General features: G+C 47.5%; 1 protein-coding gene and 1 non-coding gene across 2 annotated transcripts in view; both read right to left on the bottom strand.

Annotated features, from left to right (window-relative positions):
• LOC144480811 (uncharacterized) overlaps positions 1-25,271 on the bottom strand; it is a 992,083-nt gene that overhangs the window by 510,350 nt on the left and 456,462 nt on the right. The window lies entirely within an intron of this gene.
• trnal-gag (transfer RNA leucine (anticodon GAG)) lies at positions 20,792-20,886 on the bottom strand. Its single transcript has 2 exons — positions 20,849-20,886; positions 20,792-20,827 (listed from the first exon to the last, which is right to left on the bottom strand). It is a non-coding gene; the product is annotated as a tRNA-Leu (tRNA).

The following is a 25,271-nucleotide window of genomic DNA, read 5'->3' as shown; positions in this document are numbered from 1 at the left end:
TGAAAAACCCCAGGGCCAATATGGGGAAAAAAAAATCTGGGAAATTCCTCTCCGACCCCCTGAGGCGATCGAAACGAGTCCAGGAGATCACAATGGCCCTGATCGGAAAATGCTTCCCAACCCTAGTCATTTCCACTTCCACGAACACCATATGAATTCCCTGCCCCCGAGACAGGTTCCCAACTATCCGCAGTCTCGCTCTGTACTGGCACCAGCAAGATGATCATAGAATGAAGCCTTGAAACGAGAAACAAGAAACAATTAGCCCGCGCCGCTCCCTGGTCCAAACTAGACCACTCTTTTGTATCCTTCCATTCCCACTCCGTTCATATAGCTGTCTCGATAAGTCTTAAACGTTCCCAGTGTGTCCGCCTCCACCACCTTGCCCGGCAACACATTCCAGGCCCCCACGACCCTCTGTGTGAAATATGTCCTTCTGATATCTGTGTTAAACCTCCCCCCCTTCACCTTGAACCTATGACCCCTCGTGAACGTCACCACCGACCCGGGGAAAAGCTTCCCACCGTTCACCCTATCTATGCCTTTCATAATTTTATACACCTCTATTAAATCTCCCCTCATCCTCCGTCTTTCCAAGGAGAACAACCCCAGTTTCCCCAATCTGTCCTCATAACCAAGCCCCTCCATACCAGGCAACATCCTGGTAAACCTCCTCTGTACTCTCTCCAAAGCCTCCACGTCCTTCTGGTAGTGTGGCGACCAGAACTGGACGCAGTATTCCAAATGCGGCCGAACCAACGTTCTATACATCTGCAACATCAGCCCCCAACTTTTATACTCTATGCCCCGTCCTATAAAGGCAAGCATGCCATATGCCTTCTTCACCACCTTCTCCACCTGTGACGTCACCTTCAAAGATCTGTGGACTTGCACACCCAGGTCCCTCTGCGTCTCTACACCCTTTATGGTTCTTCCATTTATCGTGTAGCTCCTCCCTACATTATTCCCACCAAAATGCATCACTTCGCATTTATCAGGATTGAACTCCATCTGCCATTTCCTTGCCCAAATTTCCAGCCTATCTATATCCTTCTGTAGCCTCTGACTATATTCCTCACTGTCTGCAAGTCCTGCCAGTTTTGTGTCGTCCGCAAACTTACTGATCACCCCAGTTACTCCTTCTTCCAGATCATTTATATAAATCACAAACAGCAGAGGTCCCAATACAGAGCCCTGCGGTACACCACTAGTCACAGGCCTCCAGCCGGAAAAAGACCCTTCCACTACCACCCTCTGTCTTCTATGACCAAGCCAGTTCTCCACCCATCTAGCCACCTCCCCCTTTATCCCATGGGATCCAACCTTTTTCACTAGCCTACCGTGAGGGACTTTGTCAAACGCTTTACTAAAGTCCATATAGACAACATCCACGGCCCATCCTTCGTCAACCATTTTGGTCACTTCTTCAAAAAACACCACCAGGTTAGTGAGGCATGACCTCCCTCTCACAAAACCATGTTGACTCTCGTGAATGAGTTTATTCCTTTCTAAATGCGCATACATCCTATCTTTAAGAATCTTCTCCAACAACTTCCCCACCACGGACGTCAAGGTCACCGGCCTATAATTACCGGGTTATCCTTCCTACCCTTCTTAAATAACGGGACCACATTGGCTATCCTCCAATCCTCTGGGACCTCACCTGTGTCCAGTGACGAGAGAAATATTTGCGTCAGAGGCCCAACGATTTCACCTCTCGTCTCCCTGAGCAGCCTTGGATAGATTCCATCAGGCCCTGGGGATTTGTCAGTCTTTATATTCTCTAACAAACCTAACACTTCCTCCTTTGTAATGGAGATTTTCTCCAACGGTTCAACACTCCCCTCTGAGACACTCCCAGTCAACACATAGTGATGGAAAAGGATGTGTGGTGTCCCAAGGGTAAGGTGTTGGATTGGGGGAAGGCTAACTTTATTGGGATCAGGCAGAAATTGGCAGCTCTTGATTGGGAGAGGCTGTTTGAGGGTAAATCCACATCTGGTATGTGGCAGTCTTTTTAGGAACGGTTGTTAGGGCTACAGGACAAGCATGTGCCTGTAAAAAAGAAGGATAGGAAGGGTAGGATTAGAGAACCGTGGATAACCAGGGAAATTGAGGGACTGGTCAAAAAGAAAAGAGAGGCGTATGTTAGGTCCAAGCAGCTAAAAACGGAGGGAGCTCTGGAGGAGTACAAAGAAAGTAGGGAAGTACTCAAACGGGGAATTAGAAGAGCAAAAAGGGGTCACGAAATGTTCTTGGCAGACAGGATTAAGGAGAATCCCAAGGCATTTTATTCATTCGTTAGGAACAAAAGGGTTGTTAGGGAAAAATCGGACCTCTCAGGGACAATAGTGGGGACTTATGCTTGGAGACCAAAGAAGTAGGGGAGATCCTAAATGAATTCTTTGCGTCGGTATTCACAAAGGAGAGGGATGTGTTGACTGGGAGTGTCTCTGAGGGGAGTGTTGAACCGTTGGAGAAAATCTCCATTACAAAGGAGGAAGTGTTAGGTTTGTTAGAGAATATAAAGACTGACAAATCCCCAGGGCCTGATGGAATCTATCCAAGGCTGCTCAGGGAGACGAGAGGTGAAATCGTTGGGCCTCTGACGCAAATCTTTGTCTCGTCACTGGACGCAGGTGAGGTCCCAGAGGATTGGAGGATAGCCAATGTGGTCCCGTTATTTAAGAAGGGTAGGAAGGATAACCCGGGTAATTATAGGCCGGTGAGCTTGACGTCCGTGGTGGGAAAGTTGTTGGAGAAGATTCTTAGAGATAGGATGTATGCGCATTTAGAAAGGAATGAACTCATTAACGATAGTCAGCATGGTTTTGTGAGAGGGAGGTCATGCCTCACTAACCTGGTGGTGTTTTTTGAAGAAGTGACCAAAATGGTTGACGAAGGAAGGGCCGTGGATGTTGTCTATATGGACTTTTGTAAAGCGTTTGACAAAGTCCCTCATGGTAGGCTAGTGAAAAAGGTTGGATCTCATGGGATAAAGGGGGAGGTGGCTAGGTGGGTGGAGAACTGGCTTGGTCATAGAAGACAGAGGGTGGTAGTGGAAGGGTCTTTTTCCGGCTGGAGGCCTGTGACTAGTGGTGTACCGCAGGGCTCTGTATTGGGACCTCTGCTGTTTGTGATTTATATAAATGATCTGGAAGAAGGAGTAACTGGGGTGATCAGTAAGTTTGCGGACGACACAAAACTGGCAGGACTTGCAGATAGTGAGGAACATTGTCAGAGGCTACAGAAGGATATAGATAGGCTGGAAATTTGGGCAAGGAAATGGCAGATGGAGTTCAATCCTGATAAATGCGAAGTGATGCATTTTGGTGGGAATAATGTAGGGAGGAGCTACACGATAAATGGCAGAACCATAAAGGGTGTAGAGACGCAGAGGGACCTGGGTGTGCAAGTCCACAGATCTTTGAAGGTGACGTCACAGGTGGAGAAGGTGGTGAAGAAGGCATATGGCATGCTTGCCTTTATAGGACGGGGCATAGAGTATAAAAGTTGGGGTCTGATGTTGCAGATGTATAGAACGTTGGTTCGGCCGCATTTGGAATACTGCGTCCAGTTCTGGTCGCCACACGACCAGAAGGACGTGGAGGCTTTGGAGAGAGTACAGAGGAGGTTTACCAGGATGTTGCCTGGTATGGAGGGTCTTGGTTATGAGGAGAGATTGGGGAAACTGGGGTTGTTCTCCTTGGAAAGACGGAGGATGAGGGGAGACTTAATAGAGGTGTATAAAATTATGAAAGGCATAGATAGGGTGAACGGTGGGAAGCATTTCCCCTGGTCGGTGGTGACGTTCACGAGGGGTCATAGGTTCAAGGTGAAGGGGGGGTGGTTTAACACAGATATCAGAAGGACATATTTTACACAGAGGGTCGTGGGGGCCTGGAATGGGTTGCCGGGCAAGGTGGTGGAGGCGGACACACTGGGAACGTTTAAGACTTATCTAGACAGCTATATGAACGGAGTGGGAATGGAGGGATACAAAAGAGTGGTCTAGTTTGGACCAGGGAGCGGCGCGGGCTAATTGTTCTTTGTTTCTCGTTTCAAGGCTTCATTCTATGATCATCTTGCTGGTGCCAGTACAGAGCGAGACTGCGGATAGTTGGGAACCTGTCTCGGGGGCAGGGAATTCATATCGTGTTCGTGGAAGTGGAAATGACTAGGGTTGGGAAGCATTTTCCGATCAGGGCCAGTGTGATCTCCTGCACTCGTTTCGATCGCCTCAGGGGGTCGGAGAGGAATTTCCCAGATTTTTTTTCCCCATATTGGCCGTGGGGTTTTTCACTCTGGGTTTTCGCCTCTCCCTGGAGATCACATGGTCTGGAGTGGGGGGGGGTGGGGGTGAGTTAATAGGTTGTGATGAACAAAGCATCGTAGCTGTGAGGGACAGCTCGGTGGATAGGATATTAGTATGTAGATAGGCTGGAAAATTGGGCGGGGATCCTGGATTCAGGATTCAATCCTGGACCGGGGAGCGGCGCGGGCTTGGAGGGCCGAAGGGCCTGTTCCTGTGCTGTATTGTTCTTTGTTCTTTGTTCTAACTTCTATCCAAACACTAAATCTAAACCTAAATCGGACGTAAACATAACCCTAAACCTAACCCTAACCTTAACCCTAACCCTAACCCTGACCCTAACCCTAACTCTAACCCTAACCCTAACCCTAATGCATAAACCTAACCCTAATACTAACCCCAAACCCCAAACCGAAAGATAACCCTAACACTAACCCCCAAAACTAACCCTAACCCAAAATCTAACCCCTAACCCAAACCCTAACTCTAAACCTAACACTAAAGCTAACGCAAACCATGACCCAAACCCTGTCCAAACTCAAACAAAACTCTCACCCCAAAAATAAACATAACCACAAACCCTAAACCCATGCCTAATCCAAACCCTTCTTTCAGCCAAAGGCAGAGCACGAACTCGAACTTAGCCCTTACTCGAACCCCAACCACTAACCCTAACACTATCCCTAACGCCTAAACCTAACAATAAACCTAACTCTAACCCTCAGCCTCACCACTCAACCTAACCCAACCCCAACCCCAACCCAAAACTTCCACCGAACCCTGCCACTAACCATAACCCTAATCCTAGCACTAAACATAACCCTAACCCGAACCCTAACCCGACTGCCTAATCCTTATCCTAACCCTTACCAATAACCCCCTCACACGTAACCCTAACCCTTATACTAACACCTAAACACTAACCCTAATACTAACACTCACCCCAACCCCTAACCCTAAATCCTAAACCCAACCCTGAAAACTTAAAACAACCCTAACTCTGAAGTTATCTCTGACCACAAATCGAACACCAAACCCCTAACCCTAACCCTAACCCTATCGCTAACCCTCATCCTAACTCTAACCAATAACCCAAACCACTCACCAATAACCCTAACCCTACCTCTAACTCCTAACCTTGAACCTAATCCTAAACCCTAATCCTAAGTCGAAAACTAAACCTTAAACCTTAGCACATAACCATGAAACTTACTCATATCCGAACCCTCAATCTAAAACTAATCTTGACCCAAACCCAATCACCAAAGCCTTAAGACTAACACATAACACTGACCCCTAAACCGAACACTTACCGAATCCTGAACCATAACCCGTTTCCTCCTGTGGGAGGAAACAGGAGCACCCGAAGAAAACCCACGCAGACATGGGGAGAATGTGCACAGTCACCCAGACCAGAATTGAACCCGGGTCCCTGGCACTGTGAGGCAGTAGTGCTAACCGCTGTGCCCCTGTGCAGCCTGCAATACTACCAAGGAAGTATTCAATGAATTGTCGGACACGAGAAATTTCTGTGAACAAAGGGAAGTTAGCATCTTTGTCTACAGATCTCTGAAGGCGGAAACGCATGTTAGTAAGGTGGTGAAAAAGGCATATCGGACACTCACCTTTATCAATCAAGGCATAGATTACAAAAGCAGGGGAATCATGATTGAGTTGTAGAGAACATTGGTGAGGTCACAGCTGGAGTATTGTGTGCGGTTCCGGTCGCTACATTATAGGAACGATGTGATCGCACTGGAGGGGGTGCAGAGGAGATTCAGCAGGATGCTGCCTGGGATGGAACATTTAAGTTATGAAGATAGGCTGGCTAGGCTTGGATTGGATTCATTGGAGCAGAGAAGGCTGAGGGGCGACCTAATTGAGGTGTTCAAGATTATGAGGGACAAGGACAGAGTGGATGAGGAGCAGCTGTTCCCATTAGTTGAAGGGTCAGTCACGAGGAGACATAGCTTCAAGATGAGGGCAGGAGGTTTAGGGAGGAAGTGAGCAAAAGCTTTTCTACCCAGAGGGTGGTGATGGTCTGCAATGCGCTGAATGGGAGGGTGGTAGAGGCGGGTTGCCTCGCATCCTTTAAAAAGTACCTGGATGAGCACTTGGCACATCATTGCATTCAGGGCTATGTGCCAAGTGCTGGCAAGTGGGTTTACGTGGGAGTTCAAATGTTTCTAATGTGTCAGTGCAGACTCGATGAGCTGAAGGGCCTCTTCTGCACTCCATTGTTCTGAGTTTGGAATGAGAATATAACCTAGCTCTGCAGAGAAAGGTGGCTAACTCAAAGATGGTCACAGGAACAGCTCAGGCAGTAAAAGTGGAAATTTCGGTACATGTTTCCCTCAGAGCAAACACACATGGCCTTCTTGTGATAGAGGATAAACTGCTAGCAATCCGACGAACGTAGGAATTAGGAGCAGAAGTTGGCAAATTCAGCCCTTCGAGCCTGCTCCGCCATTCAATCAGATCATGGCTGATCTCGCCCTGGTCTCAAACCCACCTCCCCACTTGTTCCCCATATCCCCTTATCCAGTTTGTATTAGAAATGTATCTATCTCCTTCTTGAAACCAATAAATGATTCAGACCCCACCGCGCTATGGGGCAGCGAGTTCCACAAATTCACCACACTCTGCGAGAAGTAGTTCCGCCTCATCTCAGTTTTAAATCTACCACCTCTCAACATATACCTGTGACCTCTTGTTCCAGATTGCCCCACAAGAGGGGGGGGGCAATCCCTTTTAAAATTTTATATACCTCGATCAGATCCCCTCTCATCCTTCTAAACTCCAGTGAGTACAAGCCCACAGTGTTTAATCTCTCCTCATACATCAACCCTTTCATCCCCGGAATCAATCTGCTGAACCTCGTCTGAACTGCTTCCAATGCCACCACATCATCCCTCAAATACGGAGACCAAACTGGACTCAATACTCCAGAAGTGGTATCTCCAACACCCTATACAAGTGCAACAACTCTTCTCTACGTTTATACTCCAGTCCCATTGCAATAAATGCCAACATCCCATTTGCCTTTTCAACTGCAGGCTGCTGGTTGCACACCGACTTCCTGCGATTCATGAACATGCATCAGACCTGAGGAGGGTCGTGAATCAGTGGAACACAGTCCGTCTGTCCGTTCCTCTGTCCGTACAATCTATCCAATCTATCGATCCATCCATTCAATCTTTCCATCCATCCATCCAATCTATACATCCATCCAATCCATCCAGCCAACCATCCACCCATCCAATCTATCCATCCATCCACCCAGTCCATCCCATCCATCCATCCAATCTATCCATCCATTCATCCATCCATTCCATCCATCCATCCATCCACCCAATCCATCCAATTGATGCATCCATCCATCCAATCCATTCAATCTATCCATCCAATCCATCCAATCTATCCATCCATCCAATCTATCCATCCAATCTATCCATCGATCCATCCAATCTATCCATCCAATCTATCCATCGATCCATCCAATCTATCCATCCAATCTATCCATCCAACCAATGCAGCCATCCATCCTTCCAATCCATCCATCCAATCAATCCATCCATCCATCCATCCAATCCATCTAACCAACCCTTCCATCCAGCCAATCCATCCATCCATCCATCCATCCAATCCATCCATCCAATTCATTCATCCATCCAGCCATCCATCCAATCTATTCATTCAATCCATCCATCCAACCATTCAATCCATTCATACATCCAATGCATCCATCCATCCATCCAATCCATCCAATCCATCCATCCATCTCATCCATCCAATCTCTCCATCCAATCCATCCATCCATTCAACCCATCCATCCAATTGATCAATCCATCCAATCCATCATCCATCCATCCATCCAATTCATCCATCCATCCAATCCATTAATCCATCCATCCATCGATCCATCCAATCTATCCATCCATCCACCAATCCATCCATCCATCCATCCATTCATCCATCCATCCATCCATCCATCCATCCATCCATCCATCCATCCATCCATCCATCCATCCATCCATCCATCCATCCATCCATCCATCCATCCAATCTATCCATCCAATCCATCCATCCAACCACTCAATCCATTCATCCATCCAATCCATTCATCCATCCAATCCATCCAATCTATCCATCCAATCCATCCATCCAACCACTCAATCCATTCATCCATCCAATCCATCCATCCATACAATCCATCCATCCATCCAATCCATCCATCCATCTAATCCATCCAATCTATCCATGCAATCCATCCATCCATTCAATCCATCCATCCAATTCATCCATCCATCCATCCATCCAATCCATCCATCCATCCATCCATCCATCCATCCATCCATCCAGCCATCCATCCATCCATCCATCCATCCATCCATCCATCCATCCATCCATCCATCCATCCATCCATCCAGCCAGCCAGCCAGCCATCCAGCCATCCATCGATCCATCCAATCTATCCATCCATCCATCCAATCCATCCAATCTATCCATCCAAATCATGCATCCATCAATCCAATCTATCCATCCTTCCATTCTATCCATCCATCCATCCATCCATCGAATTCAACCAATCTGAGGGACAGGATATATGAGCATTTAGAGAGGTTTAGTACGCTCAAGAATACTCAGCATGGCTTTGTCAAGGGCAGATCGTGCCTTCCGAACCTGGTGGAGTTCTTCGGAAACGTGACTAAACACATTGACGAAGGGAATGCGGTAGATGTGGTTTATATGGATTTTAGCAAGGCATTCGATAAAGTCCCCCATGCAAGGCTTCTAGAAAAAGTGAGAGGGCATGGGATCCAAGGGGCTGCTGCCCGATTGATCCAGAACTGGCTTGCCTAAAGGAGGCAGAAAGTTGGTATAGATGGGTCTTTTTCTGAATGGAGGTGTGCCCCAGGCATCTGTTATGGGACCCTTGCTGTTTGTCATTTTCATAAATGACCTGGATGAGGAAGCGGAGGGATGGGTTGGTAAGTTTGCCAACGACACGAAGGTTGGTGGGGTTGTGGATAATCTGGAGGGATGTCAGAAGTTTCAGAAGGACATAGATAGGATGCAAGACTGGGCGGACAAGTGGCAGATGGACTTCAACCCAGATAAATGCGTCGTCGTCCATTTTGGTAGGTCAAATGGGATGAAGGAGTACAATATAAAGGGAGAGGTTCTTAGTACTGTAGAAGATCAGAAGGACCCTGGGGTCCGGGTCCATAGGACTCTGAAATCGGCCCCGCAGGTGGAGGAGGTGGTTAAGAAGGCGTATGGTGTGCTGGCCTTTATCAATCGAGAGATTGAGTTTTGGAGTCCGGGGATAATGATGCAGCTATATAAGACCCTCGTCAGACCCCACTTGGAGTACTGTGCTCAATTCTGGTCGCCTCACTATAGGAAGGATGTGGAAAAGATTGAAAGGGTGCAGAGGAGATTTACAAGGAATTTGTCTGGATTGAGTGGCATGCCTTGTGAGGATAGGCTGAGGGAGCTCGGTCTTTTCTCCTTGGAGAGACGAAGGATGAGAGGAAACCTAATAGAGGTGTATAAGATGTTGAGAGGCATAGATCGGGTGGACTCTCAGAGGCTTTTTCCCAGGGTGGAAATGTCTGCTACGAGAGGACACAGGTTTAAGGTGCTGGGGGTAGGTACAGGGGAGATGTTAGGGGTACGTTTTTCACACAGAGGGTGCTTGGCGAGAGGAATCGGCTGCCGTCAGTGGTGGTGGAGCCGAACTCAATAGGGTCTTTTAAGAGACTCCTGGATGAGTACATGGAGCTTAATAGGATGGAGGGTTATCAGTAGGTCTAGAAGGTAGGGATGTGTTCGGCACAACTTGTGAGCCGAAGGGCCTGTTTGTGCTGTAGTTCTTCTATGTTTCTATGTTTCAAATCTATCCATCCAATCCAACCATCCACCATTCAATCCATAAATCCATCCAATCCACCCATCCATCCATCCATCCGTCCATCCATCCATCCATCCAATCCATCCATCCAATCTATCCAATCCACCCATCCATCCAATCTATCCATCCATTCATCCAATCCATTCATCCATCCATCCAATGCATTCAACCATCCAATACATCAATCCATCCAATCCATCCATCCAATCCACCATCCATCTAATCCATTCATCAATCCATCCATCCATCCATCGATCTATCCATTCATCCATCCACTCTATCCATTCAATCCATCCATCCAACCATTCAATCCATCCATCCAATCCATCCAATCCATCCATCCATTCAATCCATCCATCCAATTAATCCATCCATCCAATCCATCCATCCATCCATCCAATCGATCCATTCAATCCATCCAATCCATTAATCCATCCATCCATCGATCCATCCAATCTATCCATCCATCCATCCACCCATCCATCCATCCATCCAATCCGTCCAATCTATCCATCCAAACCATCCATCCATCCATCCAATCTATCCATCCATCCGTCCATCCATCCATCCATCCATCCATCCATCCATCCAACCATCCATCCATCCATCCATCCATCCATCCATCCATCCATCCATCCATCCATCCATCCATCCATCCATCCATCCATCCATCCATCCATTCATCCAACATATCTATCCATTCATCCATCCATCCATCCATTCGTCCATCCATCCATCCAATCCATCCAATCTATCCATCCGTCCATCCAACCGTCCATCCATCCAATCCATCCATCCAATCCATCTATCCATCCAATCCATCCATCCATCCATCCATCCAATCCATCGATCCATCCACTCTTTCCAATCTATCTATCCATCCATCCAGGGCTTAGTAGAAGCTGAGCTATAAAAGTATAGTCTGATGCAGCAAGAGTTTGGGTTTAAGAGAGTCAACTCACTGGCTGCTCAGTGGAAGAAAAGAATCCATGCCGACGAATTGCTAACATCTGAAATCTTCAGGTCCCGATGGCTCAAAATAATCCCAGTGAGCTGAAGTGGCAGAAGGCCATTGGCAGACCTTGGGCTCAGGAGAACCCCTGGGTTGCACGGTAGCACAGTGGTTAGCACTGCTGCCTCACAGCTCCAACGACCCATGTTCGGTTCCGGTCTTGGGTCACTGTCTGTGTGGAGTTTGCACATTCTCCTCGTGTCTGCGTGGGTTTCCTCCGGGCGCTCCGGTTTCCTCCCACTGTCCAAAGATGTGCGGGTTAGGTTGATTGGCCAGGTTAAAAAAAAATTGCCCCTTAGAGTCCTGGGATGCGTAGGTTAGAGGGATTAGCGGGTAAAATATGTGGGGGTAGGGCCTGGGTGGGATTGTGGTCGGTGCAGACTCGATGGGCCGAATGGCCTCCTTCTGCACTGTAGGGTTTCTATGATTCTATGAGTCTGCACGTTCATCCATCGCCTGCATGGGTTTCCTCCGGGTGCTCCGGTTTCCTCCCACACTCCAAAAGAGTGCTCCCTGCCTCTGCACGCTGCAGACATGCAGTTTAGGGGAGCCCCGAGGTTTGTCAAATTAGGTGTACGCGGGAGAAATCCTCCCGATTTGTCTGTCGCCCCACCTCGCCAATCGTTCTGATTAGTTTTCTTCATGCGTTGGTTTTCTTGTGTTGGCGGTATGTATAACAGGTCACTATTCCCCAAGATATTGCGAGTATAAGTTGGATAGTGACTGGCACATTTGAGATTATCCGGATCCTGGGGAGAATGTCCACGTTTAGGCCGCAGTCCCATGCCCTCTGTGCCCATGTTTGGCTCTGTAGGGCTGACTCTGTGTTGTGCTCTAGGGTTTTGACATGTGACTGTAATTGGTGGTAAAGCCGAATGGAGTGTCCCACTTTGAGGCGGAGCTCCCTCAGCACTTCGGTTAGGTGTGGGATGGGAGCCTGTTCTGGCTCTCGGTAGTATTTGAGGTCATCCCTCAGTGGGTCCATGGCATTAAGTGTCAGTGTCTGCCTACTTCGAATGTTGGTGATGTGGGTCTGGCCAATGGTGACTGGTCTGCGAGGGGTGAAGCAAAAGTTTGGGCTCGGGATCGGACATGTCAGCCCGTTATATACAAAGGATGGCTTTGTTGTGGCTACGCAGTATCTGCCTCATCCTCCATATCCTGCCCGGGCAAAGTGTGGATCTGTCGGTATGATTTCTGGAGTACAGCCCTGTGTTTGATTAAACCCACATTCAGCTGTCTCTCCTTGTCCCAGTGGGTGAGGGCAAATGGTTATCTGTCCCCTTTGTTTGCATCCCGAGAGGGAGGCGCTTGACATCACGCCATGCCTTGAGATGGCCTTGACTTCAGTTAGGTGGTAGCGGAGGGAGGTATTGCCCCTTTCAACGCCAATGTTCTCGATCTGGAAAATGGGGAATGGTCCCGAGTCTGGTGTAACTATCGGAATCAATAGGACCATCCCTACTCCTGTGCCCTCGCTAACCTCGCAGTTGGGGATTATTGGATACACACTCGTCATTCCTTTCAGGGTCCTGTTATCCAGCACCCCCTTCTGATCTGCGAGTTGTGCTAGCTGGGCTCTGTCGATCCAGTCGGGCACCTCCCCCCTGTGTACCTGGTTCAAATTATGTCGTAATTGGGCTATCATCCGCAGACCATACGCATGGCACAGCTGTCCCTGTTGTACCCGGGCCGTGTTCTCTCTCTCTCTCTCTATGAGGCGGTTAATGGTACGGGCGTGCGCTTCCAATATCGTGATCCCATCTAGTTGGATATGGGCGCCCTCCTCCCCTAAAAGAGCCTGCTCGGCCTGTTGGTCTAGTGACCGCTGCAGGATATCTTTCATCACCCCCTTTAATTGTTCGATCTTATCATTGAGGCTCTGTATGTCAATAGAGTTGACCACTGTGGATCCTGTGTTTATTCCTGTGGAGATGTCGTTGACTATGTCCCTTTTGTTTCTGTGTGTGTTGTCTCGATAGTGTGTTGCTCCCATTGCATCTATGGCCCGCTTTATGGTTTCCCCACCCAGCATCTGATACATATTTTGTGTCTGTTCTGAACAGCATCCCGGCACCCGGATTCCTGAGATATCGATCAGAACAGGCACGACCTCGTGTCTTACACTGTCGTACACATTTCCCCCTCGCTCCACAGCACCAGTCCTCCCTCCGGTCCCTTGCTTTGCAAGGGGCAGGGTAACATTTCGGGCGCTGTGGTCGTGGGGGCCCGCGTTGCAGGAAGCGTAAAACATACATATAGTGAGGCTGCAGGGGCCTCAACAAGTCCATAATATCCGCAAATGTCAATGTCCGGTTTACGAAGGCACTTTGTAGTGGGGTCTGTGGATCTTCAGGGAGGGCGCAGATGGTCCCGAAGGTGCAGCCAGTGTTGCTCCGAGAGTCCGACCGTTGGATGCATGCTTGGTGCATATCTAGTGTGCAGGTGAGGCAGATCACATCAATGCCTGGATAGACCTGCAGCCACGCGTTGAAATGCGTCGTACTGTCCTCGAGATATGGTACGGCCGGCACGCACAACGCCTCGGATGTGTTGAACATTATTCCCTGGGATTGTTGGTAGGTGGTGCAGCCCCGGAAGACAACACTCATCAGGAAGGTGCAGTGAGGATCATCGTCCAAGTGGTCCAAATGGTCCTGGAGAGGGGGTTGGGGCAGGGTATATAAAACCTGGTGGCCACCAGACGTTAGATTGATATCAAATGACTAACTTAATCTATTTATCTATTCATGTTTATATTCCTATATACATATATACATCCGTGCCACGGTTGGCGCACGACTCCTTTGTGCCAAAAATAAAAGTTGATATTCCGACCTCCGCTGTATGGACAAATATGGTTAGGGGCCAATACGGGGAGTGGTCGGAGCATCCCTGTCTTTACAGTCAGTCTGTCCTGTCCCTTTCCCGTGGTGGTAGGATTTTAATTGTGACCAATGTTTCCAGCGGCCCTTTCCCTGAACATCGACACAGGCACATGTGTCGCTGGTAAGGATAATCTCGTGGGGTCCTATCCATTTTGGTGCAAACCCGGGTCGGTCTGGGGCAACCCGTATTAAAACTTTATCCCCTACTTGGGGAAGGGTGGTGGTGTGACTGACATTTTAATCTCGAGCCTGGTCTCGAATGGCTTGCTGGTCTCTGGCTGCGTGGTGCAAACCTCGGAGCTGTAAGTCTAGTTGCTGTACATATCTCTTAATTTTGTCCCGAAGGGGTGCCATTTCTTCCCCTCCCACGGCAATGTTTTCTGGGAGTCGCATTGCCCTCCCGATCATTAGCTCAAACGGGGTGAGCCCTACGGTACGACCTGGGGTGGCCCGTAGGCGCATTAAAATACAAGGAAGGACATCTACCCACCCCTGACCTGTCTCTGCGGTGGATTTGGCTGTCGCATTTTTGAGAGTGCGGTTCATCCGCTCTACCATTCCAGCACTTTGAGGGTGGTATGGGATGTGGAATCGCTGTCGGATTCCTAGGGCTTTGCAAGCGTGCTTCATCACCTTGCCTGTAAAGTGTGTCCCCTGGTCGGAGTCCAGTTGCAGCAGGGCTCCCCACCTTGGTATTATTTCATATGCCAGGATGCGGGCTACAGTGGTCGCCCCGCAATCCCGAGTTGGAAAGGCTTCTACCCATCGGGTGAACTGGTCTATGAGGACGGGGCAGTACTTCTTCCCGCGGCTGGTGGGTAGAGGGCCGATCAAATCAATTTGGAGGTTTTCCCGAGGTCCCTTTGGTCTGGGTTGGTGCTAATTTAACTTTCAGGGGCCGACCGGGGTTATGCTGAGCGCATATAATACATCTTTGGCATTGCTTAGCTACATCTCGCCCCATCCCTGGCCACCACCAATCAGCTGATAAGCGGGCCAGGGTCCCATCCCGGCCGGAGTCGTCCTGTTCGTGGTGGAGTCGGAGTAGTTCAGCCTGTATGAATGAAGGGGCAACTACCTGGTGCCCTCTGCGCCATACCCCATTCTTATCTAGGGACGCCGCTGCCTGCTCCCACCGTGCCAACTCGTCTGGGTCAGCGCTGCCCTGGAGTTTACAAATGTCCACCTCTTCCGTGGGTGGAGTAGTGATGGCGGCTACCTGCGGGAGGGCTTGCTCAGCTGCAGCTTTGGCAGCAGCATCTGTTGGTTGGTTTCCCTTTTGCTCCGCCTTCTGGTGGGCTTTTATTTTAATGACGGCTGCTTCCGAGGGTAACCTGGATGCCGTTGCCAAGTCTCAGATTATGTTTTCGTGTTTTACGTGCCACCGCCCCCCCCCCCCCCTGCAGCGATGAATCCGCGCCTTTTCCATGCCATCGAAATGACTGGAGGAACGCGGGGTTCTGCCTATCTGCATCGGGCATTCCCCCATGGGCCATAAAGGCATCAAACTTCCGTCGCCTATATTCCTGGGCCCCTTCCTCCTTCCCCTGCGCTACCCCTACTATTGCGCCCCAGCTCACGGGGACCTGCCCCATGGTCTGAGCGATATCATTTTTAAAGTCTGCCAGAGCCTGATCCTGCTCTCGGCGACTCTCATCCAGGTTTGCACACCTGGACCCATTCTGGTGCTCTGCCTGAAGCCGGGTCCAATAATTCTCGGGCACCTTGGCTCTTACCAGCCCTGCTCTGTTCCGGTTATGTATGTTATGACACAGTTGCATTTCCTTAATCTTCTGCCAGAAGATCGCATTACTGTGTCTGGGCTGGAGGATCGGGAGTTTCTCTAATAATTTCGTTGTGTCTCCCGGTGTGAGTGACACATAGATCATTTTAATCTGGGTCTGCCGCCCTCGCCCATCTCTCCCTTGTCCCCCAGGAACGCATTCGATCTTTCAGGGAGCTGCCATAGCTTCCTGGGGCGGAGTGGGGGGGTGGGGGTGGAGAAGGGTGGGGGGGAGTCGGTGGTCAACGGGAGGTTCCCCCCTGTCGGGCACAGTGAGCCTGTTTCATCCATTAAGCATTCCCAATCGGGACACTCCTCACTTGGAAATTCATGTGAGAAGTCGGACAGTGCTGGCAGCACGGGGTTAGCAGCCATCACAGCGGCGCGCTTTCGCTGTGCGGACTGTTCTTGCTTGTTCTGAACATATTTATGAACTCGCCCTGCTAGAGTGATGTGGGCTTTCAATATCAGGATACAAGCCTAATCATCGTTATTCCTCTTTTCTTTCGCCCACTATTCCCGTAGGTTTTCAAGTTGGTCTTGGGGTTTCCACCCTGCTTTGATCATGCTTTTAATTAGTGTCTTATTTTTGTCTGCTAGGTAGCGGGTGAGGGACCCTTCTGGTCCCCATTCGAAGGTGGTGTCATTGCTATCAATGTCTGGTCTCTTAACTAGGACCAGCGGTATACTAATCCTGGCTCTTGTGCTTCTCACGGATACTTGTGTGGGTATCTCTGAGGTTACTGGTTTGGTGTTCCCACTGTCAGTGTGTTTAAACTTTCAGCAGCAACACGCAGAGCCCGTCCTGCGTGTAGCGGGGAGATTACCGCGCACAGAGGCAGGTGAGCTCTGACCACGACTACAGGGGCCGGGGCCACCCTTTCCTTGCCAACTCCTATCGCTAATTCAATCCTCAGAGGCTTGCCGTTTCCCTTTCTCCTCGGGATCACCCTGACCTGGGTGCGGACAGGCGTGGAATTGACCGCAGATAGGAGTTCCCCCGGCTCATAGCCGTTCTTTTGCGCTACCAGAGGTCTCCTGCTTGTAGTGGTCGAGGCACTCACAGAGGCTCCAGACTTAGTAGCGCCCGGACATGTAGCAGACTCCTCGCGGATTCTGCCCCCAGTGGCCCGAATCTTTCGCGCCTGCAGAGGTCCTACCCGACTTGCAGCGCCCGGACTTGTACCGAACTCCGAGAGCCCGATCAAGTGGCACAAACCTAGACGTCCTCCCGGCTTCTACTATTCTCAAATTCTGTCCTGTCAGGTACGTATAGGTCAGTTAGTTTATGGTCGGTTTCACCGTCAGGGGTACACGGAATGTAATGGGAACACAATCAATCACAGTTCGCGACCCCACTCGCCCGCCCAAAAAGAAACTTAAACCCTTCTTTACCGCTTTACAGCTATCGAACGGACTCTGTTCACAGGTTCAGATCGCGGCAGCCGTGAAACACCGCTCTGACACTGGGAATGCCCGCGGATTTAAATGAGTAAAGATACTCACCCAGTGCCCAGAGACGATGTTCCAGCGACGGTCATGATCCCGGACGAGCCCCCAATTGTTAGCGCGAGTGGGCGAACACGACCACTTCGGACTCAGAGTCAGGTTCAACAGCGGTACAGCTTTATTAACATCGACGGAGGTGCAATCAGGACATACAAACAGCACTGTCCCGAAAGCACTCTGAAGTGCCGCAATGGGCTACAGTTATACTCGAACGTTGACACTTTGTATGATTCAAATGTTAATGTTTTGTTTACAGTATTTGACTCTGAACATTCTGTGGTTGATGTGTAAGTCTGGTGATTGCCCAGTCTAGGGAGGTGATAATTGTTTGAGATCTCCGGAGTTTCTTATACAATAGGGGTTTAATTGGATATCAGGAAGTCTTCCAGGTCTCAGAGACCTTCTGAAGTGTTTGATAAGGGCTTCCTGATATCCTTGGAGCCAATTTAATTAAATGCTAATGTGAGTTCCTGAGTCCTTTTGTCAGCCTTGTTTCTGCGTTTTAAACGACCTGCTTGTCTGTTCACACTTTGTGCCTGGGTGCTGCTTTGTCCTGTTTCATTTATTTGATTTTATTCTGAGAAATATTTATTTAAGGAATCACAGAAGTTTGTGTCCGCTGACAGTTTGATTTGTCAATCTTATTCAAATGCAAATGTAAGTTACGATCATTAATTCATACAACTGTGCAACTGGACCAAGTGGTGTGGAGATGCCGGCGTTGGACTGGGGTCAGCATAGCAAGAAGTCTCAGAACACCAGGTTAAAGTCCAACGGGTTTATTTGGTAGCACAAGCCAATGATTTCGGAGTGCTCCGAAAGCTTGTGGCTTGTGCTACCAAATAAAATGTCCCTTTGCACATTCACTCCAAAAAGCAGAAACATGTACACTGCTGCTTTCCCGGAGTACTGACTGTACCAGTACACATAGGGGCTGGGATTGCTTGTTTCCAAGTTGCAAATGCGTGTGACGTTAATTTCCTCTTTAACCGAAATTTCAGGATCTAATTGTTCCACTTTTTCTTCATGGCTCCATTCTAACAGAAATAACAGGAGGAATGATAATCAGTGTCAGCTTCAGATTAAGCTAAACAATTATAATCTCCACCTTTGCTGTTGTTTTAGCAACAATAGCATCTGCGTTATTGCAGTCAGGAGGAGAATGGAGATTTGCTGGGAAGGAAATACTTACTGAGAAATGAGAAAATGATGAGAATCGGAGCGAGCCGGTTCCCCATGATCCTCCTTGAGTCTCTAACTCAGCAGTGAGAGACAGAAATAGAGATCCTCCTCCCATTGCACTGCTCATCCAACCAAGGAGAGGAATGGCGCAACGCCAGCAAATCTGTCGAATCACACAATTGGTTCAGAGTGAGAGCAGCAAACGGAAGCAGTGTGTGGGGATTCTGCAGACTCAATATTGAGTGAAGTGTGCGGTGACTCTCAGCTGCACTCGGAACTGTTTGGCCGGAAATAGCGCCAGTTGAATCAACAGAAGTCTCTGATCAGCCTGCTCATTGTTCAGATGTCTAACAATAAATAAAGCGACTGTGACATGAAGCAACGAGAATATTTGATTAACAAATGGGGTCATTCAGCATATCTAGAACTCCTTGGAGGAGTTCTCCAAATCATCCAATTCTCCCTCCAGCTCCGTGAAATCTCTGTTTAACTAACTTTGCTCTCCAGAGTACAGTCCCGTTCTCTATAACGTCACCACAAAACTGAATGGTGCAAGCCAAAGGACTGAGCGGAGATTTTGGAAAATATCGGCAGTTGGCAGGTGGGGAAAATGGAGAAGGAAGCAAACCAGAAAACACTGTCTCCAACTTTCTGAATATTTAGAAACTCTTTGGGAACCGGAAACAGAGGAGCTTGAAGGGTGAACTGTCTGACAGTTATAGGAGAGTTGGTTCCCGGTGACATGGATGTGTCTGCAATGGATGGGCTCTGACGATTAGACTTAACTAACCCATTAGAAATCCATTCAATTATTCCATTCTAACAAACCCATTAATTTATTCTCTCTTCCGCAGTTAGACAGTGAGTGAGACAGGGAAAAGCAGCAATATTCCCAGCCCCGCACTCTCCAAACACACGCTGCCAGCAAAAAGCACTGGCGATTTAGCTGTATGTATTTTCTAAGAAATAGAGTAAATGTTCATCATTTTGATTGACACCCAATTCAGTTCACATTTAACAATAAACTTGAATTCGGAAACTTCAGAGCAGTGAGGTTTGATAATGTTTCTGCCCCGTTTAGCACCTGGAACCTACGCAAAAATAAACTGAATATGATAGCCCCTTCAATACCGAAAGTCCGCTCAGGATAAAAACGACTGGCCTCGAAGGTGAAACCGTGCAGTCTGGTTGAACTTTAGAACCTGTTTTATGGAAGTCCAATCAGGCTGAAAACCTTATCCATGCGGCAGAGAAATTGATCTAACATCAGAATCATAGAATTACATTTGTACTATTTTTTCTTTCTTTCGCCATACCTGAGCATTTTGCAGAATATCATTCAACACTTGGGAAGTGCAACTGCAGTTCGGCTGAGAGATAATGTTTTTGTCAATATTTAAAAACAAACGGAAATGAGGTAACTTTTCCTCAAACTGAGAGATGAGTAAGTTTGAACACTATAGTTTTACTATTTCACACAGGGAAACTTTCACATGTTAGGTGAATTTATTAAACACCAAACTTCAGAAATAGAGAACATAGAAGTACTGCACGATTCGACACTCAAGTCAGTTGCAGAATTGCAGAGCATCGTTTCTGTTGTGCAGTGATTGTCACATTCACCTGGCAGATGGAACACACGGTTCCCAGTTCGAAAGCGAGTAGAAGCATTTGTACATGTTTTTAAACTTAGAGCGAGGAAAAGAACAATAATTCAAATTAATTGTTGAAAATTAACTGAATACAATATCTTGCACATTTCTGCTTCCCCTTCACATTTCTTTATAAACTCAAAGCCAACAGAATATTTTTAACTGGCTGCCGTTTCCAGCTCTGAGGGTTCAGAAAGCTTCTCTCAAATCTGTACATTCCAGCCATTTATTTTGTTCATTCAGGGAATATGAGCATCGCTGACCACATTTGCTGCCCATTAAGATGCAACCGCATTACTGTGGCTCTGGAATCACATGGGGGCCAGACCAGGTTAAGAACGGCAGATTTTCTTCTTAAAATACAGTATTGAATTATACGGTTTTTTTCAACAATCGAACATAGTTTCATGATTGTCAGTAGATTCTTAATTCCAGATTTTATTTAATTAAGTTCAAATTCCACCATCTGCCACGGCGGGTACCCAGAATAGGAGCTGGTCGAGCGATAACAGCACTAAGACCCCACATAAAATTTTTGCTCCAGGTGAGGTTCGAACTCACAACCTCGGCATAGCCCACTGGCCGCACTGCTGTCTCAGTACCGCGCGCTAACCGATTGCGCCACTGGAGCTCGACGCCTGAGTGATTTGTGTCAGATTATTAAAGGTTTCTGCAGCGAAATCTCCGTTAACAACAACCATTCGAAGGGGAAAGAAACCCATCAATCATACTCTCTTCTTCGGCTCCACAATGAGTGAGACAGGGCCACGCAGCAGGATCTTACTCTGCACTCACCAATCACCCGTTGCCAGCAAAAGCGGCGACTGCAGCTTCAATCAGCGGGTTTCTGCTCATCCTGGACACAAGATACACCAAGTCGGGTCAAACCTCACAATGCACCGAGCAGAGATACATCAAAAAATCGATAGATTAGAGCCCGCTCACTGAACCTTCGAGTAGCATTTACACAATACTCGAGTGAGTCACAAACAAAATTCACGCCAACTTTCCAATGACAAGTTCCTCTATTCGATTGAAAAGCTGAGTGTTATGAATCATAGAAACCCTACAGTGCAGAAAGAGGCCATTTGGCCCATCGAGTCTGCACCGACCACAATCTCACCCAGGTCCTACCCCCATATCAACCCCCTGACCCACACATCTCAGGACATTAAGGGGCAATTTTAGCCTGGCCAATCAACCAAACCCGCACATCTTTGGAAGGAAACCGGAGCACCCGGAGAAAACCTACGTAGACACGGGGAGAATGTGCAAACTCCACAAAGGCAGTGACCCAAGCCAGGAATCGAACCCATGTCCCTGGAGCTATGAAGCAGCAGTGCTAACCACTGTGCTACCGAGCCGCCTGAATCTGGAAATGATCACAATGGGATTTGTGTTACCCAGAGACTTCTTTCCCACGGTTAGCCCTCAGGTTTGCAATTCCATTTGGAATTCCATATTGAAGCGAATCTCATTTAAAATGAGGAGAAAACAAGGAAAATATTAAATCTTGAGGGAAATGGATCACAATATTTGGATGGAGGTGCAGCTGTGAATGGTGTTATTGATGATTGAGTGGAATCTATTCGATCCCTGGGCTTCTGGTGGTCAATTCCCTTCCATACCATTGAATTCCTTTTCTTGTTATAAGAGACATGGATTCATTTAACCTGCACGTTCATAGGAGAAAGGGAATAAAAAACATACCACAGCAACGCTGTGGGATCAACATAAACAAGGAGACTTGCATAGAATTGAAAAATGTGCGGCCATACTGTAGTTCTTGATCAGGTTTTGAAGAACTAGGATTGTGGTCCTTGACACCCTAGTTTAGAATATCTTTAGTAGCTGCTGTTTCAGTCTCTCTGGCGCAATTGGTCAGCGCGTTCGGCTGTTAACTGAAAGGGTGGTTATTCGAGACCACCCAGGGACGGAGCTTTTACTGTTTTCTCACCATCAGCATTCTTAGGCAAACAGGGTTGGCAATGCGTCCGTGGGCGTCAATAAAAAAAAGCTCTCAAGTGTTAAGACCATAAGACCATAAGACATAGGAGCGGAAGTAAGGCCATTCGGCCCATCGAGTCCACTCCACCATTCAATCATGGTTGATTTCAACTCCATTTACCCGCTCTCTCCCCATAGCCCTTAATTCCTCGAGAAATCAAGAATTTATCAATTTCTGTCTTGAAGACGCTCAACGTCTCGGCCTCCACAGCCCTCTGTGGCAATGAATTCCACAGACCCACCACTGTACTGTACTGTTATTTGGTGTACCAACATTATTTAATGACTATTGATTTCAAACATGTTACATATAACATAATATACATGTTTGCATCATACCATTAAACTTAACAATTACAATCGAAACATGAATTTGTGTCTGAGCTATTGTTCCAATTCCATATCCTTGCTTCCATTCATTCCTGGATAGATCATAAATCTGTCTAACTCAGACTGAAATGTGTTCAATGACGGGGCATTTGCAACCCTCTGGCATAGAGAATTCCGAAGATTTATTACCCTTTGAGTGAAGAAATTTCTCCTTATCTCACTCCTAAATCATCAAGGTCTTATCCTGAGATTGTTCCCCCGTGTTTTAAATTCCCGGACCAGGGAAAATAATGTCTCAGCATCCATCCTATCAAACTCATGGAATCATAGAATCCCTGCAGTTTTTCAATGCTATCTATTCTTTCTCATTAAAGATGTTGAGATTTTCCAGCATTTTCTGTTTTTGATTCAGATTCTAGCATCCTCAGATTTTGCTTTTATTTTGTCCAGAAAGCGGAGATCCAAACTGCACACACTATTCCAAATGTGGTCTCAACAAGACCCTGAAAAACTGTAGCAAGACTTCAAACACTTCAAAACTTAACTCCGTGCTCAAGGCTGGAAGGAGAGCATGACAGTGGTAATTGGCACTGTGTACATTTCTGCAATCAGTAACTGGATCAGGAAGATGAGATATCTGTGTCCCTTTGCACTGTCATCTCTAAACTCTATCTCCTCTCAATGCCGTGCATCAGACATTCGCTTTATCTGCTTTGCCCGTAAAGTTCGGGTTCACCAACTGTCTGTCTGTATCAAACAGCTAATTGACTCTGAGCGCTAGACAGCCAGAGGGACCTGCATGAGAGGCAGCGACAGAAACAGGAAAATAAGCGGCATGATAGAGTTTCGTAAGTGACTTGTGCCAGTTGCCCTCCGTGATGAATGCCTGCCGTGTGTTACCTTGTCAGTTTCACAGAAGCCACAGTGATGAGTTTGGTGGGTTTTGGAAATTGAAACTGCCACATGAACAGCTTGCGGGACTATTTCACCTCACTGTCGATTTCATGTTCCAGCTAAGAGGAACCACTGTTTTCATTGGCTGATGCTGTCACTTGTGTTCGATCTAAACATGACAATTTAAAGGAGAAACTTGTTTTTGGTGAATCAAAGGTCTGAAATAAAAAAAAATAGAAGGCAAATGGTTCATGGATGAATTCGTTTTTCTTAATGCGTTTGCACCAACTTCCCCGATGGTCTAGTGGTTAGGATTCGGCGCTTTCACCGCCGTGACCTGGGTTAGATTCCTGGTCAGGGAATGTAGATTTATTGCTGTCTAACAACACTGCGTTACTTCCTGGTCACCACAGGTTTAGTCGGAATCAGTATCAGGGAGATTTCCTCTTTTTCATCTGAATTGGAAATATCACATGTGAAGATCAAAAAAAGGAGAGTTATAGGCTGCAAAGCGCTGACGATAGAAATGCCGATGCGGGTTAGAACCTGGCTGCTAATGGGGTAAACTTTATTGTTTTTACTGACACAATTATCTCGTAGATCTGGGTCCAAACCCCGGGTTCAATGACAAGGAAATCTTTAATTGAATTAACCAGTAAACTCTCCGACCTCCAGTGCAATGGAGGAAGTTTTTCACTCAGAAACTCGTAACTGTGAGATTAACAGCGCGGAATGGAGAAAGACTCAGTTTGAGCGGTGGCACTGCGGAAGGAATCGAGAGCTGGAGTTCGCCCAGAAAAGCAGCAAAGTTCAAAAACAATGGCGCCCAACGTGGGGCTGGAACCCACGGTCCATTAACGGTGAAACGTTAATGTTGTTCAGCAGAATTACCACAAGATGGTTCATCACAGGTTGATACTAACACTACCCTTTGAATGCAGTGAGCTGCAGTAACATTGAATGCAGTGGAAAGGGCGGCACAATGGCAGAGTGGCTAGCACTGATGTCTCACAGCACCAGGAACTCAGGTTAAATTTCTTGGGTCACTGTCTCATAGAGTCATAGATTCATAGAGGTTTACAGCATGGAAACAGGCACTTCGGCCCAGCATGTCCATGCCGCCTTTTTTTTTTAACCCCAAAGCTAATCCCAATTGCCCGCATTTGGCCCTTATCCCTCTATACCCATCGTACCCATGTAACTATCTAAATGCTTTTTAAAATACAAAATTGTACCCGCCTCTACTACTACCTCTGGCAGCTTGTTCCTGACACGCACCACCCTCTGCGTGAAAAAATTGCCCCTCTGGACTATTTTGTATCTCTCCCCTCTCACCTTAAAACTATGCCCTCTCGTTTTAGACTCCCCTACATTTGGAAAAATATATTGACTATCCAGCAAATCTGTGCCCCTCATTATTTTATAGACTTCATTAAGATCATCCCTCAGCCTCCTAAGCTCCAGAGAAAAAGGTCCCAGTCTATCCAGCCTCTCCTTATAACTCAATCCATCAAGTCCTGGTAGCATCCTAGTAAATCTTTTCTGCACTCTTTCGAGATTAACAATATCCTTTCTATAATCGGCTGACCAGAATTGCGCACAGTATTCCAAGTGTGGTCTTATTAATGTTTTGTACAACTTCAACAAGGCATTCCAACTCCTTTATTCAATGTTCTGACCGATGAAACCAAGCATGCCGAATGCATTCTTCACCACTCTGTCCACCTGTGACTCCACTTTCAAGGAGTTATGAACATGTACCCCTCGATCTCTTTCTTCTGTAAC

The sequence above is a fragment of the Mustelus asterias genome, chromosome 30 (genome assembly GCF_964213995.1).
Source record: "Mustelus asterias chromosome 30, sMusAst1.hap1.1, whole genome shotgun sequence".
NCBI lineage: Eukaryota > Metazoa > Chordata > Chondrichthyes > Carcharhiniformes > Triakidae > Mustelus > Mustelus asterias.
This window is presented reverse-complemented; position numbering and strand designations above follow the sequence as displayed.